The sequence below is a fragment of the Coregonus lavaretus genome (genome assembly GCF_964263955.1).
Source record: "Coregonus lavaretus genome assembly, chromosome: 3".
NCBI classification, from domain to species: Eukaryota; Metazoa; Chordata; class Actinopteri; order Salmoniformes; family Salmonidae; genus Coregonus; species Coregonus lavaretus.
In genome coordinates, this window is record NC_139990.1 from 44,794,012 (window position 1) to 44,812,411 (window position 18,400).

An 18,400-nucleotide genomic window follows, 5' to 3' on the forward strand; every position below is an offset into this window, starting at 1 on the left:
CAGAGGAATTGTCCCAGGAAGTGTGGACAGTCAATGACTAAATGGGCAGACATCCTGACCTGGGGTGGTAATCCAGTCAGACAGTACTCTCTCTAGCCTGTCACATCAGAGAACTGTCATGACATGGGACGCTCAGGACGGTAGATTAGTATCTATATTCAAACACACTTAAATACTGTGGTTCTAGCTCTGCCTATAATTACAATGTTTTAATGTTAATAGTGAGGAATAAACAGTAAATGTCCCCTCTATGTTCCTCCTCTCTTCTCCTAGGAAAGAGTCGGACACGAGCCAGATATCTGGACTGGATTTGGTGTCTTCCTTGTGTTACTGCCTGCTCACCCGTGCTTTAACCTCACCCGGAAAACAGGACCTCTTTGTCTTGGGTTATGTCACATTTAATGGCCCCCTAATAGGTCCCGTGTAGCTCAGTTGGTAAAGCATAGCGTTTGCAACGCCAGGGTTGTGGGTATCAATTCCCACGGGGGGCCAGTATGAAAATGTATGCATTCACTAACTGTAAGTCGCTCTGGATAAGAGTGTCTGCTAAATAAATGGAAATGTAATTGATCTGAAGGCTGGGATTGGTTGAAATTTTTTATTTAACTGTAAGTCAGTTAAGAACCAATTCTGATTTACAATGCTGGCCTGCCAAGAGGCAAAAGGCTTTCTGCAGAGACGGGGGCTGGAATTAAAAATAAAACTGTAGGACAAAACAGACACCACGACAAGAGAGACACCACACCACTACGTAAAGAGAGATCTAAGACACCACAACACTACATAAAGAGAGACCTAAGACGCCACAACACTACATAAAGAGAGACCTAAGACGCCACAACACTACATAAAGAGAGACCTAAGACACCACAACACTACATAAAGAGAGACCTAAGACGCCACAACACTACATAAAGAGAGACCTAAGACGCCACAACACTACATAAAGAGAGACCTAAGACGCCACAACACTACATAAAGAGAGACCTAAGACGCCACAACACTACATAAAGAGAGACCTAAGACGCCACAACACTACATAAAGAGAGACCTAAGACGCCACAACACTACATAAAGAGAGACCTAAGACGCCACAACACTACATAAAGAGAGACCTAAGACACCACAACACTACATAAAGAGAGACCTAAGACGCCACAACACTACATAAAGAGAGACCTAAGACGCCACAACACTACATAAAGAGAGACCTAAGACGCCACAACACTACATAAAGAGAGACCTAAGACGCCACAACACTACATAGAGAGACCTAAGACGCCACAACACTACATAAAGAGAGACCGAAGACAACAACACAACACTACATAAAGAGAGACCTAAGACACCCCAACACTACATAAAGAGAGACTTAAGACAACAACACAACACTACATAAAGAGACCTAAGATGCCACAACACTACATAAAGAGAGACCTAAGACAACAACACAACACTAAATAAAGAGAGACCTAAGACGCCACAACACTACATAAAGAGAGACCTAAGACGCCACAACACTACATAAAGAGAGACCTAAGATGCCACAACACTACATAAAGAGAGACCTAAGACACCACAACACTACATAAAGAGAGACCTAAGACGCCACAACACTACATAAAGAGAGACCTAAGACGCCACAACACTACATAAAGAGAGACCTAAGACACCACAACACTACATAAAGAGAGACCTAAGACGCCACAACACTACATAAAGAGAGACCTAAGACGCCACAACACTACATAAAGAGAGACCTAAGACGCCACAACACTACATAAAGAGAGACCTAAGACGCTACAACACTAAATAAAGAGAGACCTAAGACGCCACAACACTACATAAAGAGAGACCTAAGACAACAACACAACACTACATAAAGAGAGACCTAAGACAACAACACAACACTACATAAAGAGAGACCTAAGACACCCCAACACTACATAAAGAGAGACTTAAGACAACAACACAACACTACATAAAGAGACCTAAGACGCCACAACACTACATAAAGAGAGACCTAAGACGCCACAACACTACATAAAGAGAGACCTAAGATGCCACAACACTACATAAAGAGAGACCTAAGACACCAAAACACTACATAAAGAGAGACCTAAGACGCCACAACACTACATAAAGAGAGACCTAAGACAACAACACAGCACTACATAAAGAGAGACCTAAGACACCACAACACTACATAAAGAGACCTAAGACAACAACACAACACTACATAAAGAGAGACCTAAGACAACAACACAACACTACATAAAGAGAGACCTAAGACACCCCAACACTACATAAAGAGAGACTTAAGACAACAACACAACACTACATAACGATACCTAAGACACCACAACACTACATAAAGAGAGATCTAAGACACCACAACACTACATAAAGAGAGACCTAAGACGCCACAACACTACATAAAGAGAGACCTAAGACACCACAACACTACATAAAGAGAGACCTAAGACACCACAACACTACATAAAGAGAGACCTAAGACGCCACAACACTACATAAAGAGAGACCTAAGACACCACAACACTACATAAAGAGAGACCTAAGACACCACAACACTACATAAAGAGAGACCTAAGACGCCACAACACTACATAAAGAGAGACCTAAGACGCCACAACACTACATAAAGAGAGACCTAAGACGCCACAACACTACATAAAGAGAGAACTAAGACGCCACAACACTACATAAAGAGAGACCTAAGACGCCACAACACTACATAAAGAGAGACCTAAGACGCCACAACACTACATAAAGAGAGACCTAAGACGCCACAACACTACATAAAGAGAGACCTAAGACACCACAACACTACATAAAGAGAGACCTAAGACGCCACAACACTACATAAAGAGAGACCTAAGACGCCACAACACTACATAAAGAGAGACCTAAGACGCCACAACACTACATAAAGAGAGACCTAAGACTCCACAACACTACATAGAGAGACCTAAGACGCCACAACACTACATAAAGAGAGACCGAAGACAACAACACAACACTACATAAAGAGAGACCTAAGACAACAACACAACACTACATAAAGAGAGACCTAAGACGCCACAACACTACATAAAGAGAGACCTAAGACGCCACAACACTACATAGAGAGACCTAAGACGCCACAACACTACATAAAGAGAGACCGAAGACAACAACACAACACTACATAAAGAGAGACCTAAGACAACAACACAACACTACATAAAGAGAGACCTAAGACACCCCAACACTACATAAAGAGAGACTTAAGACAACAACACAACACTACATAAAGAGACCTAAGATGCCACAACACTACATAAAGAGAGACCTAAGACAACAACACAACACTACATAAAGAGAGACCTAAGACGCCACAACACTACATAAAGAGAGACCTAAGACGCCACAACACTACATAAAGAGAGACCTAAGACGCCACAACACTACATAAAGAGAGACCTAAGATGCAACAACACTACATAAAGAGAGACCTAAGACACCACAACACTACATAAAGAGAGACCTAAGACGCCACAACACTACATAAAGAGAGACCTAAGACGCCACAACACTACATAAAGAGAGACCTAAGACACCACAACACTACATAAAGAGAGACCTAAGACGCCACAACACTACATAAAGAGAGACCTAAGACGCCACAACACTACATAAAGAGAGACCTAAGACGCCACAACACTACATAAAGAGAGACCTAAGACGCTACAACACTACATAAAGAGAGACCTAAGACGCCACAACACTACATAAAGAGAGACCTAAGACAACAACACAACACTACATAAAGAGAGACCTAAGACAACAACACAACACTACATAAAGAGAGACTTAAGACAACAACACAACACTACATAAAGAGACCTAAGACGCCACAACACTACATAAAGAGAGACCTAAGACGCCACAACACTACATAAAGAAAGACCTAAGATGCCACAACACTACATAAAGAGAGACCTAAGACACCAAAACACTACATAAAGAGAGACCTAAGACGCCACAACACTACATAAAGAGAGACCTAAGACACCACAACACTACATAAAGAGACCTAAGACAACAACAAAACACTACATAAAGAGAGACCTAAGACAACAACACAACACTACATAAAGAGAGACCTAAGACACCCCAACACTACATAAAGAGAGACTTAAGACAACAACACAACACTACATAACGATACCTAAGACACCACAACACTACATAAAGAGAGATCTAAGACACCACAACACTACATAACGAGAGACCTAAGACACAACAACACTACATAGAGAGACCTAAGACACCACAACACTACATAGAGAGAACTAAGACACCACAACAATACATAAAGAGAGACCTAAGACACCACAACACTACATAAAGAGAGACCTAAGACACAACAACACTACATAAAGAGAGACCTAAGACACCACAACACTACATAAAGAGAGACCTAAGACACCACAACACTACATTAAGAGAGACCTAAGACAACAACACAACACTACATAAAGTGAGACCTAAGACACCACAACACTACATAAAGAGAGATCTAAGACACCACAACACTACATAAAGAGAGACCTAAGACACCACAACACTACAGAGAGACCTAAGACGCCACAACACTACATAAAGAGAGACCTAAGACGCCACAACACTACATAAAGAGAGACCTAAGACACCACAACACTACATAAAGAGAGACCTAAGACACCACAACACTACATAAAGAGAGACCTAAGACAACGCAACACTACATAAAGAGAGACCTAAGACAACAACACAACACTACATAAAGAGAGACCTAAGACACCACAACACTACATAAAGAGAGACCTAAGACACCACAACACTACATAAAGAGAGACCTAAGACAACAACACAACACTACATAAAGAGAGACCTAACACACCACAACACTACATAAAGAGAGACCTAAGACACCACAACACTACATAAAGAGTGACCTAAGACACCACAACACTACATAAAGAGAGACCTAAGACACCACAACACTACATAAAGAGAGACCTAACACACCACAACACTACATAAAGAGCGACCTAAGACACCACAACACTACATAAAGAGAGACCTAAGACAACGCAACACTACATAAAGAGAGACCTAAGACAACAACACAACACTTCATAAAGAGAGACCTAAGACAACAACACAACACTACATAAAGAGAGACCTAAGACGCCACAACACTACATAAAGAGAGACCTAACACACCACAACACTACGTAAAGAGAGACCTAAGACAACGCAACACTGCATAAAGAGAGACCTAAGACAACAACACAACACTTCATAAAGAGAGACCTAAGACGCCACAACACTACATAAAGAGAGACCTAAGACAACAACACAACACTACATAAAGAGAGACCCAAGACAACAACACAACACTACATAAAGAGAGACCCAAGACAACAACACAACACTACATAAAGAGAGACCTAAGACACCACAACACTATATAAAGAGAGACCTAAGACAACAACACAACACTACATAAAGACAGACCTAAGACGCCACAACACTACATAAAGAGAGACCTAAGACAACACAACACTACATAAAGAGAGACCTAAGACACCACAACACTACATAAAGAGAGACCTAAGACACCACAACACTACATAAAGAGAGACCTAAGACACCACAACACTACATAAAGAGAGACCTAAGACAACAACACAACACTACATAAAGTGAGACCTAAGACACCACAACACTACATAAAGAGAGACCTAAGACACCACAACACTACATAAAGAGAGACCTAAGACACCACAACACTACATAAAGAGAGACCTAAGACAACAACACAACACTACATAAAGTGAGACCTAAGACACCCCAACACTACATAAAGAGAGACTTAAGACAACAACACAACACTACATAAAGAGACCTAAGACGCCACAACACTACATAAAGAGAGACCTAAGACGCCACAACACTACATAAAGAGAGACCTAAGACGCCACAACACTACATAAAGAGAGACCTAAGACACCACAACACTACATAAAGAGAGACCTAAGAGAACAACACAACATTACATAAAGAGCGACCTAAGACACCACAACACTACATAAAGAGAGACCTAAGACAACGCAACACTACATAAAGAGAGACCTAAGACAACAACACAACACTTCATAAAGAGAGACCTAAGACAACAACACAACACTACATAAAGAGAGACCTAAGACGCCAAAACACTACATAAAGAGAGACCTAACACACCACAACACTACGTAAAGAGAGACCTAAGACAACGCAACACTGCATAAAGAGAGACCTAAGACAACAACACAACACTTCATAAAGAGAGACCTAAGACGCCACAACACTACATAAAGAGAGACCTAAGACAACAACACAACACTACATAAAGAGAGACCCAAGACAACAACACAACACTACATAAAGAGAGACCCAAGACAACAACACAAGACTACATAAAGAGAGACCTAAGACACCACAACACTATATAAAGAGAGACCTAAGACAACAACACAACACTACATAAAGACAGACCTAAGACGCCACAACACTACATAAAGAGAGACCTAAGACAACACAACACTACATAAAGAGAGACCTAAGACACCACAACACTACATAAAGAGAGACCTAAGACACCACAACACTACATAAAGAGAGACCTAAGACACCACAACACTACATAAAGAGAGACCTAAGACAACAACACAACACTACATAAAGTGAGACCTAAGACACCACAACACTACATAAAGAGAGATCTAAGACACCACAACACTACATAAAGAGAGACCTAAGACACCACAACACTACATAAAGAGAGACCTAAGACAACAACACAACACTACATAAAGAGAGACCTAAGACAACAACACAACACTACATAAAGAGAGACCTAAGACACCACAACACTACATAGAGAGACCTAAGACACCACAACACTACATAAAGAGAGACCTAAGACTCCACAACACTACATAAAGAGAGACTTAAGACACCACAACACTACATAAAGAGAGACCTAAGACACCACAACACTACATAAAGAGAGACCTAAGACAACGCAACACTACATAAAGAGAGACCTAAGACAACAACACAACACTACATAAAGAGAGACCTAAGACACCACAACACTACATAAAGAGAGACCTAAGACGCCACAACACTACATAAAGAGAGACCTAACACACCACAACACTACATAAAGAGAGTCCTAAGACACCACAACACTACATAAAGAGAGACCTAAGACACCACAACACTACATAAAGAGAGACCTAACACACCACAACACTACATAAAGAGAGACCTAAGACGCCACAACACTACATAAAGAGAGACCTAAGACGCCACAACACTACATAAAGAGAGACCTAAGACGCCACAACACTACATAAAGAGAGACCTAAGACAACAACACAACACTACATAAAGAGAGACCTAAGACACCCCAACACTACATAAAGAGAGACTTAAGACAACAACACAACACTACATAACGATACCTAAGACACCACAACACTACATAAAGAGAGATCTAATACACCACAACACTACATAAAGAGAGACCTAAGACACAACAACACTACATAGAGAGACCTAAGACACCACAACACTACATAAAGAGTGACCTAAGACACCACAACACTACATAAAGAGAGACCTAAGACACCACAACACTACATAAAGAGAGACCTAACACACCACAACACTACATAAAGAGCGACCTAAGACACCACAACACTACATAAAGAGAGACCTAAGACAACGCAACACTACATAAAGAGAGACCTAAGACAACAACACAACACTTCATAAAGAGAGACCTAAGACAACAACACAACACTACATAAAGAGAGACCTAAGACGCCACAACACTACATAAAGAGAGACCTAACACACCACAACACTACGTAAAGAGAGACCTAAGACAACGCAACACTGCATAAAGAGAGACCTAAGACAACAACACAACACTTCATAAAGAGAGACCTAAGACGCCACAACACTACATAAAGAGAGACCTAAGACAACAACACAACACTACATAAAGAGAGACCCAAGACAACAACACAACACTACATAAAGAGAGACCCAAGACAACAACACAACACTACATAAAGAGAGACCTAAGACACCACAACACTATATAAAGAGAGACCTAAGACAACAACACAACACTACATAAAGACAGACCTAAGACGCCACAACACTACATAAAGAGAGACCTAAGACAACACAACACTACATAAAGAGAGACCTAAGACACCACAACACTACATAAAGAGAGACCTAAGACACCACAACACTACATAAAGAGAGACCTAAGACACCACAACACTACATAAAGAGAGACCTAAGACAACAACACAACACTACATAAAGTGAGACCTAAGACACCACAACACTACATAAAGAGAGACCTAAGACACCACAACACTACATAAAGAGAGACCTAAGACACCACAACACTACATAAAGAGAGACCTAAGACAACAACACAACACTACATAAAGTGAGACCTAAGACACCCCAACACTACATAAAGAGAGACTTAAGACAACAACACAACACTACATAAAGAGACCTAAGACGCCACAACACTACATAAAGAGAGACCTAAGACGCCACAACACTACATAAAGAGAGACCTAAGACGCCACAACACTACATAAAGAGAGACCTAAGACACCACAACACTACATAAAGAGAGACCTAAGAGAACAACACAACATTACATAAAGAGCGACCTAAGACACCACAACACTACATAAAGAGAGACCTAAGACAACGCAACACTACATAAAGAGAGACCTAAGACAACAACACAACACTTCATAAAGAGAGACCTAAGACAACAACACAACACTACATAAAGAGAGACCTAAGACGCCAAAACACTACATAAAGAGAGACCTAACACACCACAACACTACGTAAAGAGAGACCTAAGACAACGCAACACTGCATAAAGAGAGACCTAAGACAACAACACAACACTTCATAAAGAGAGACCTAAGATGCCACAACACTACATAAAGAGAGACCTAAGACAACAACACAACACTACATAAAGAGAGACCCAAGACAACAACACAACACTACATAAAGAGAGACCCAAGACAACAACACAAGACTACATAAAGAGAGACCTAAGACACCACAACACTATATAAAGAGAGACCTAAGACAACAACACAACACTACATAAAGACAGACCTAAGACGCCACAACACTACATAAAGAGAGACCTAAGACAACACAACACTACATAAAGAGAGACCTAAGACACCACAACACTACATAAAGAGAGACCTAAGACACCACAACACTACATAAAGAGAGACCTAAGACACCACAACACTACATAAAGAGAGACCTAAGACAACAACACAACACTACATAAAGTGAGACCTAAGACACCACAACACTACATAAAGAGAGATCTAAGACACCACAACACTACATAAAGAGAGACCTAAGACACCACAACACTACATAAAGAGAGACCTAAGACAACAACACAACACTACATAAAGAGAGACCTAAGACAACAACACAACACTACATAAAGAGAGACCTAAGACACCACAACACTACATAGAGAGACCTAAGACACCACAACACTACATAAAGAGAGACCTAAGACTCCACAACACTACATAAAGAGAGACTTAAGACACCACAACACTACATAAAGAGAGACCTAAGACACCACAACACTACATAAAGAGAGACCTAAGACAACGCAACACTACATAAAGAGAGACCTAAGACAACAACACAACACTACATAAAGAGAGACCTAAGACACCACAACACTACATAAAGAGAGACCTAAGACGCCACAACACTACATAAAGAGAGACCTAACACACCACAACACTACATAAAGAGAGTCCTAAGACACCACAACACTACATAAAGAGAGACCTAAGACACCACAACACTACATAAAGAGAGACCTAACACACCACAACACTACATAAAGAGAGACCTAAGACGCCACAACACTACATAAAGAGAGACCTAAGACGCCACAACACTACATAAAGAGAGACCTAAGACGCCACAACACTACATAAAGAGAGACCTAAGACAACAACACAACACTACATAAAGAGAGACCTAAGACACCCCAACACTACATAAAGAGAGACTTAAGACAACAACACAACACTACATAACGATACCTAAGACACCACAACACTACATAAAGAGAGATCTAATACACCACAACACTACATAAAGAGAGACCTAAGACACAACAACACTACATAGAGAGACCTAAGACACCACAACACTACATAGAGAGACCTAAGACACCACAACAATACATAAAGAGAGACCTAAGACACCACAACACTACATAAAGAGAGACCTAAGACACCACAACACTACATAAAGAGAGACCTAAGACAACAACACAACACTACATAAAGTGAGACCTAAGACACCACAACACTACATAAAGAGAGACCTAAGACACCACAACACTACATAAAGAGAGACCTAAGACACCACAACACTACATAAAGAGAGACCTAAGACACCACAACACTACATAAAGAGAGACCTAAGACACCACAACACTACATAAAGAGAGACCTAAGACAACAACACAACACTACATAAAGTGAGACCTAAGATACCACAACACTACATAAAGAGAGACCTAAGACACCACAACACTACATAAAGAGAGACCTAAGACAACGCAACACTGCATAAAGAGAGACCTAAGACAACAACACAACACTACATAAAGTGAGACCTAAGACACCCCAACACTACATAAAGAGAGACTTAAGACAACAACACAACACTACATAAAGAGACCTAAGACGCCACAACACTACATAAAGACAGACCTAAGACGCCACAACACTACATAAAGAGAGACCTAAGACGCCACAACACTACATAAAGAGAGACCTAAGACACCAAAACACTACATAAAGAGAGACCTAAGACGCCACAACACTACATAAAGAGAGACCTAAGAGAACAACACAACATTACATAAAGAGCGACCTAAGACACCACAACACTACATAAAGAGTGACCTAAGACACCACAACACTACATAAAGAGAGACCTAAGACACCACAACACTACATAAAGAGAGACCTAACACACCACAACACTACATAAAGAGCGACCTAAGACACCACAACACTACATAAAGAGAGACCTAAGACACCACAACACTACATAAAGAGAGACCTAAGACACCACAACACTACATAAAGAGAGACCTAAGACACCACAACACTACATAAAGAGAGACCTAAGACAACAACACAACACTACATAAAGTGAGACCTAAGACACCACAACACTACATAAAGAGAGACCTAAGACACCACAACACTACATAAAGAGAGACCTAAGACACCACAACACTACATAAAGAGAGACCTAAGACAACAACACAACACTACATAAAGTGAGACCTAAGACACCCCAACACTACATAAAGAGAGACTTAAGACAACAACACAACACTACATAAAGAGACCTAAGACGCCACAACACTACATAAAGAGAGACCTAAGACGCCACAACACTACATAAAGAGAGACCTAAGATGCCACAACACTACATAAAGAGAGACCTAAGACACCACAACACTACATAAAGAGAGACCTAAGAGAACAACACAACATTACATAAAGAGCGACCTAAGACACCACAACACTACATAAAGAGAGACCTAAGACAACGCAACACTACATAAAGAGAGACCTAAGACAACAACACAACACTTCATAAAGAGAGACCTAAGACAACAACACAACACTACATAAAGAGAGACCTAAGACGCCAAAACACTACATAAAGAGAGACCTAACACACCACAACACTACGTAAAGAGAGACCTAAGACAACGCAACACTGCATAAAGAGAGACCTAAGACAACAACACAACACTTCATAAAGAGAGACCTAAGACGCCACAACACTACATAAAGAGAGACCTAAGACAACAACACAACACTACATAAAGAGAGACCCAAGACAACAACACAACACTACATAAAGAGAGACCCAAGACAACAACACAAGACTACATAAAGAGAGACCTAAGACACCACAACACTATATAAAGAGAGACCTAAGACAACAACACAACACTACATAAAGACAGACCTAAGACGACACAACACTACATAAAGAGAGACCTAAGACAACACAACACTACATAAAGAGAGACCTAAGACACCACAACACTACATAAAGAGAGACCTAAGACACCACAACACTACATAAAGAGAGACCTAAGACACCACAACACTACATAAAGAGAGACCTAAGACAACAACACAACACTACATAAAGTGAGACCTAAGACACCACAACACTACATAAAGAGAGATCTAAGACACCACAACACTACATAAAGAGAGACCTAAGACACCACAACACTACATAAAGAGAGACCTAAGACAACAACACAACACTACATAAAGAGAGACCTAAGACAACAACACAACACTACATAAAGAGAGACCTAAGACACCACAACACTACATAGAGAGACCTAAGACACCACAACACTACATAAAGAGAGACCTAAGACTCCACAACACTACATAAAGAGAGACTTAAGACACCACAACACTACATAAAGAGAGACCTAAGACACCACAACACTACATAAAGAGAGACCTAAGACAACGCAACACTACATAAAGAGAGACCTAAGACAACAACACAACACTACATAAAGAGAGACCTAAGACACCACAACACTACATAAAGAGAGACCTAAGACGCCACAACACTACATAAAGAGAGACCTAACACACCACAACACTACATAAAGAGAGTCCTAAGACACCACAACACTACATAAAGAGAGACCTAAGACACCACAACACTACATAAAGAGAGACCTAACACACCACAACACTACATAAAGAGAGACCTAAGACGCCACAACACTACATAAAGAGAGACCTAAGACGCCACAACACTACATAAAGAGAGACCTAAGACGCCACAACACTACATAAAGAGAGACCTAAGACAACAACACAACACTACATAAAGAGAGACCTAAGACACCCCAACACTACATAAAGAGAGACTTAAGACAACAACACAACACTACATAACGATACCTAAGACACCACAACACTACATAAAGAGAGATCTAATACACCACAACACTACATAAAGAGAGACCTAAGACACAACAACACTACATAGAGAGACCTAAGACACCACAACACTACATAGAGAGACCTAAGACACCACAACAATACATAAAGAGAGACCTAAGACACCACAACACTACATAAAGAGAGACCTAAGACACCACAACACTACATAAAGAGAGACCTAAGACAACAACACAACACTACATAAAGTGAGACCTAAGACACCACAACACTACATAAAGAGAGACCTAAGACACCACAACACTACATAAAGAGAGACCTAAGACACCACAACACTACATAAAGAGAGACCTAAGACACCACAACACTACATAAAGAGAGACCTAAGACACCACAACACTACATAAAGAGAGACCTAAGACAACAACACAACACTACATAAAGTGAGACCTAAGATACCACAACACTACATAAAGAGAGACCTAAGACACCACAACACTACATAAAGAGAGACCTAAGACAACGCAACACTGCATAAAGAGAGACCTAAGACAACAACACAACACTACATAAAGTGAGACCTAAGACACCCCAACACTACATAAAGAGAGACCTAAGACGCCACAACACTACATAAAGAGAGACCTAAGACGCCACAACACTACATAAAGAGAGACCTAAGACACCAAAACACTACATAAAGAGAGACCTAAGACGCCACAACACTACATAAAGAGAGACCTAAGAGAACAACACAACATTACATAAAGAGCGACCTAAGACACCACAACACTACATAAAGAGTGACCTAAGACACCACAACACTACATAAAGAGAGACCTAAGACACCACAACACTACATAAAGAGAGACCTAACACACCACAACACTACATAAAGAGCGACCTAAGACACCACAACACTACATAAAGAGAGACCTAAGACAACGCAACACTACATAAAGAGAGACCTAAGACAACAACACAACACTTCATAAAGAGAGACCTAAGACAACAACACAACACTACATAAAGAGAGACCTAAGACGCCACAACACTACATAAAGAGAGACCTAACACACCACAACACTACGTAAAGAGAGACCTAAGACAACGCAACACTGCATAAAGAGAGACCTAAGACAACAACACAACACTTCATAAAGAGAGACCTAAGACGCCACAACACTACATAAAGAGAGACCTAAGACAACAACACAACACTACATAAAGAGAGACCCAAGACAACAACACAACACTACATAAAGAGAGACCCAAGACAACAACACAACACTACATAAAGAGAGACCTAAGACACCACAACACTATATAAAGAGAGACCTAAGACAACAACACAACACTACATAAAGACAGACCTAAGACGCCACAACACTACATAAAGAGAGACCTAAGACAACACAACACTACATAAAGAGAGACCTAAGACACCACAACACTACATAAAGAGAGACCTAAGACACCACAACACTACATAAAGAGAGACCTAAGACACCACAACACTACATAAAGAGAGACCTAAGACAACAACACAACACTACATAAAGTGAGACCTAAGACACCACAACACTACATAAAGAGAGATCTAAGACACCACAACACTACATAAAGAGAGACCTAAGACACCACAACACTACATAAAGAGAGACCTAAGACAACAACACAACACTACATAAAGAGAGACCTAAGACAACAACACAACACTACATAACGAGAGACCTAAGACACCACAACACTACATAGAGAGACCTAAGACACCACAACACTACAAAAAGAGAGACCTAAGACGCCACAACACTACATAAAGAGAGACCTAAGACACCACAACACTACATAAAGAGAGACCTAAGACACCACAACACTACATAAAGAGAGACCTAAGACAACGCAACACTACATAAAGAGAGACCTAAGACAACAACACAACACTACATAAAGAGAGACCTAAGACACCACAACACTACATAAAGAGAGACCTAAGACACCACAACACTACATAAAGAGAGACCTAAGACAACAACACAACACTACATAAAGAGAGACCTAACACACCACAACACTACATAAAGAGAGTCCTAAGACACCACAACACTACATAAAGAGAGACCTAAGACACCACAACACTACATAAAGAGAGACCTAACACACCACAACACTACATAAAGAGAGACCTAAGACGCCACAACACTACATAAAGAGAGACCTAAGACGCCACAACACTACATAAAGAGAGACCTAAGACGCCACAACACTACATAAAGAGAGACCTAAGACAACAACACAACACTACATAAAGAGAGACCTAAGACAACAACACAACACTACATAAAGAGAGACCTAAGACACCACAACACTACATAAAGAGAGACTTAAGACAACAACACAACACTACATAAAGAGACCTAAGACGCCACAACACTACATAAAGAGAGACCTAAGACGCCACAACACTACATAAAGAGAGACCTAAGACACCACAACACTACATAAAGAGAGACCTAAGACACCACAACACTACATAAAGAGAGACCTAACACACCACAACACTACATAAAGAGAGACCTAAGACGCCACAACACTACATAAAGAGAGACCTAAGACGCCACAACACTACATAAAGAGAGACCTAAGACGCCACAACACTACATAAAGAGAGACCTAAGACAACAACACAACACTACATAAAGAGAGACCTAAGACAACAACACAACACTACATAAAGAGACCTAAGATGCCACAACACTACATAAAGAGAGACCTAAGACGCCACAACACTACATAAAGAGAGACCTAAGACGCCACAACACTACATAAAGAGATACCTAAGACACCAAAACACTACATAAAGAGAGACCTAAGACGCCACAACACTACATAAAGAGAGACCTAAGACGCCACAACACTACATAAAGAGAGACCTAAGACACCACAACACTACATAAAGAGAGACCTAACACACCACAACACTACATAAAGAGCGACCTAAGACACCACAACACTACATAAAGAGAGACCTAAGACAACGCAACACTACATAAAGAGAGACCTAAGACAACAACACAACACTTCATAAAGAGAGACCTAAGACAACAACACAACACTACATAAAGAGAGACCTAAGACGCCACAACACTACATAAAGAGAGACCTAACACACCACAACACTACGTAAAGAGAGACCTAAGACAACGCAACACTACATAAAGAGAGACCTAAGACAACAACACAACACTTCATAAAGAGAGACCTAAGACGCCACAACACTACATAAAGAGAGACCTAAGACAACAACACAACACTACATAAAGAGAGACCCAAGACAACAACACAACACTACATAAAGAGAGACCCAAGACAACAACACAACACTACATAAAGAGAGACCTAAGACACCACAACACTATATAAAGAGAGACCTAAGACAACAACACAACACTACATAAAGACAGACCTAAGACGCCACAACACTACATAAAGAGAGACCTAAGACAACACAACACTACATAAAGAGAGACCTAAGACACCACAACACTACATAAAGAGAGACCTAAGACGCCACAACACTACATAAAGAGAGACCTAAGACAACACAACACTACATGAAGAGAGACCTAAGACACCACAATACTATGTAAAGAGAGACCTAGCAGCAACACATGACAACACATGAATTCTGTGTGTCTCACTCTGCTGACCAGTCCGGCGGAGAAAGAAAGAATACTGCCCATGCAAGCTGGAGGAGTGATATCCATCCTTCTTTTTACATGGATATGAAAACACATAGTAATAATTTATTGTTTTCTCAGTGCAGAATATGAGGAGTTGGTGTTGACTGTTACTGTACATTTACCTCCACGTAGGGCCGGTTTCCCAGACACTGATTAAGCCTATATAGTCCTGGAGATTCTCCATTGAGATTTATTTTTAGTCCAGGACTAGACTTAATCTGTGTCTGGGAAACTGTCCGATAGTGCTTAAGTGGTAATATAAGATCTCAGTCATTGCCCTGTTGTCCTCCAAAGGCCTGCCTTTTAAAGTGCACAGTCAAGCTTTGGTCAGAGTCACAGAATCCAATTATAAGTCAAGCTAATGTTTCAGTCAGTGCAATAAACATCAGTGTACCCTCCACTCTGGTGTTTTAAAGCGCTCTCTGTGCCTCCGCCCTCACCCTCGCATGGCAAAGTTTTGACTTGGTCAGCCTTATCTGGGATCGGCCCGGACTTCCATTTCAGTGCGGAAGAAATGTAGATCGCCCAATTAATCCCAGAGTTTTATCCATCAATCACTTTATGTTTTGCCCAGTGAGATGTAGTCTTCCCTTGTCTAAATTAAGTGGCACGTCTCCATAATTAATCTGCACTTGATGCTGGTCCAGTAACATGTCACTGGTCGTCTAACTGGATGGAATATTAACAGGATATTGAATAAGACCATTGTCTCTCTGTTGTCAACAATAGATGAACTATAAATCATTTTAATGAGAAGATATTTCACTAGTTATAATGTAACAGCCATTGTTTAAAACTATACAGAACACCTTCTTACTTTAGGACTGTCCATGTATCAGGAAGGAGGTTCAGATATTATATATGTATTTGTTCTTCTATTCTATGCCATAATGTATGCAGTCATAACATTCACCTGTAATACAGAACAGAAGCAGGATAGACATCCTGAGCTTTCACGTTGCCAACACTGACAGATAAAGACTAAAGACCATACAATGCAACTCTCAGTTGAAACCAGCTTAAATAAACAGGAGGAGAGAAAGTCAAACTTAAAAAGGTCAACAAGAGTAAGTCAACAGAAAACACACAGCCAGGAAATTCTACGACAGGATTCAATTCTATATAGGGTTCAAGGACAGGATTCAATTCTATATAGTGGTCCTCTGTAGGTCAATTGGTAGAGCATGGCGCTTGTAACGCCAGGGTAGTGGGTTCGATCCCTGGGACCACCCATATGTAAAAATGTATGCGCACATGACTGTAAGTCGCTTTGGATAAAAGCGTCTGCTAAATGGCAAATTAAATATAGGGTTCAAGGACAGGATTCCATTTTATATAGGGTTCAAGGAAAGGATTGAATTATATATAGGGTTCAAGGACAGGATTCATTGCAGATAAATTGGGGAGTTAGGATTATGAATTTCAGTTATTTTAAATTGAGGGTTTCCACTGTGGATATAATCTGTCTGTACT

At 40.5% G+C, this 18,400-nt stretch overlaps 5 long non-coding RNA genes across 5 annotated transcripts; all 5 read right to left on the reverse strand.

The window, feature by feature from the left end:
- Window positions 1–1,470: 1,470 nt before the first annotated feature.
- Window positions 1,471–3,159, reverse strand: LOC311115200. The gene is made up of 3 exons (XR_014611203.1): window positions 3,057–3,159; window positions 1,857–2,286; window positions 1,471–1,696 (listed from the first exon to the last, which is right to left on the reverse strand). It is a non-coding gene; the product is annotated as an uncharacterized lncRNA (long non-coding RNA).
- Window positions 3,160–4,678: 1,519 nt separating this feature from the next.
- On the reverse strand, window positions 4,679–7,180 carry LOC311125506. The gene is made up of 5 exons (XR_014612882.1): window positions 7,140–7,180; window positions 6,880–6,949; window positions 6,219–6,253; window positions 4,803–6,084; window positions 4,679–4,738 (listed from the first exon to the last, which is right to left on the reverse strand). It is a non-coding gene; the product is annotated as an uncharacterized lncRNA (long non-coding RNA).
- A 522-nt stretch (window positions 7,181–7,702) lies between these two features.
- LOC311106542 lies at window positions 7,703–9,868 on the reverse strand. The gene is made up of 4 exons (XR_014610336.1): window positions 9,828–9,868; window positions 9,568–9,637; window positions 8,907–8,941; window positions 7,703–8,772 (listed from the first exon to the last, which is right to left on the reverse strand). It is a non-coding gene; the product is annotated as an uncharacterized lncRNA (long non-coding RNA).
- A 1,868-nt stretch (window positions 9,869–11,736) lies between these two features.
- Window positions 11,737–12,802, reverse strand: LOC311110068. Its single transcript, XR_014610671.1, has 3 exons — window positions 12,762–12,802; window positions 12,502–12,571; window positions 11,737–11,875 (listed from the first exon to the last, which is right to left on the reverse strand). It is a non-coding gene; the product is annotated as an uncharacterized lncRNA (long non-coding RNA).
- A 2,192-nt stretch (window positions 12,803–14,994) lies between these two features.
- On the reverse strand, window positions 14,995–15,905 carry LOC311110663. The gene is made up of 3 exons (XR_014610716.1): window positions 15,858–15,905; window positions 15,467–15,536; window positions 14,995–15,143 (listed from the first exon to the last, which is right to left on the reverse strand). It is a non-coding gene; the product is annotated as an uncharacterized lncRNA (long non-coding RNA).
- Between the last annotated feature and the right edge of the window lie 2,495 nt (window positions 15,906–18,400).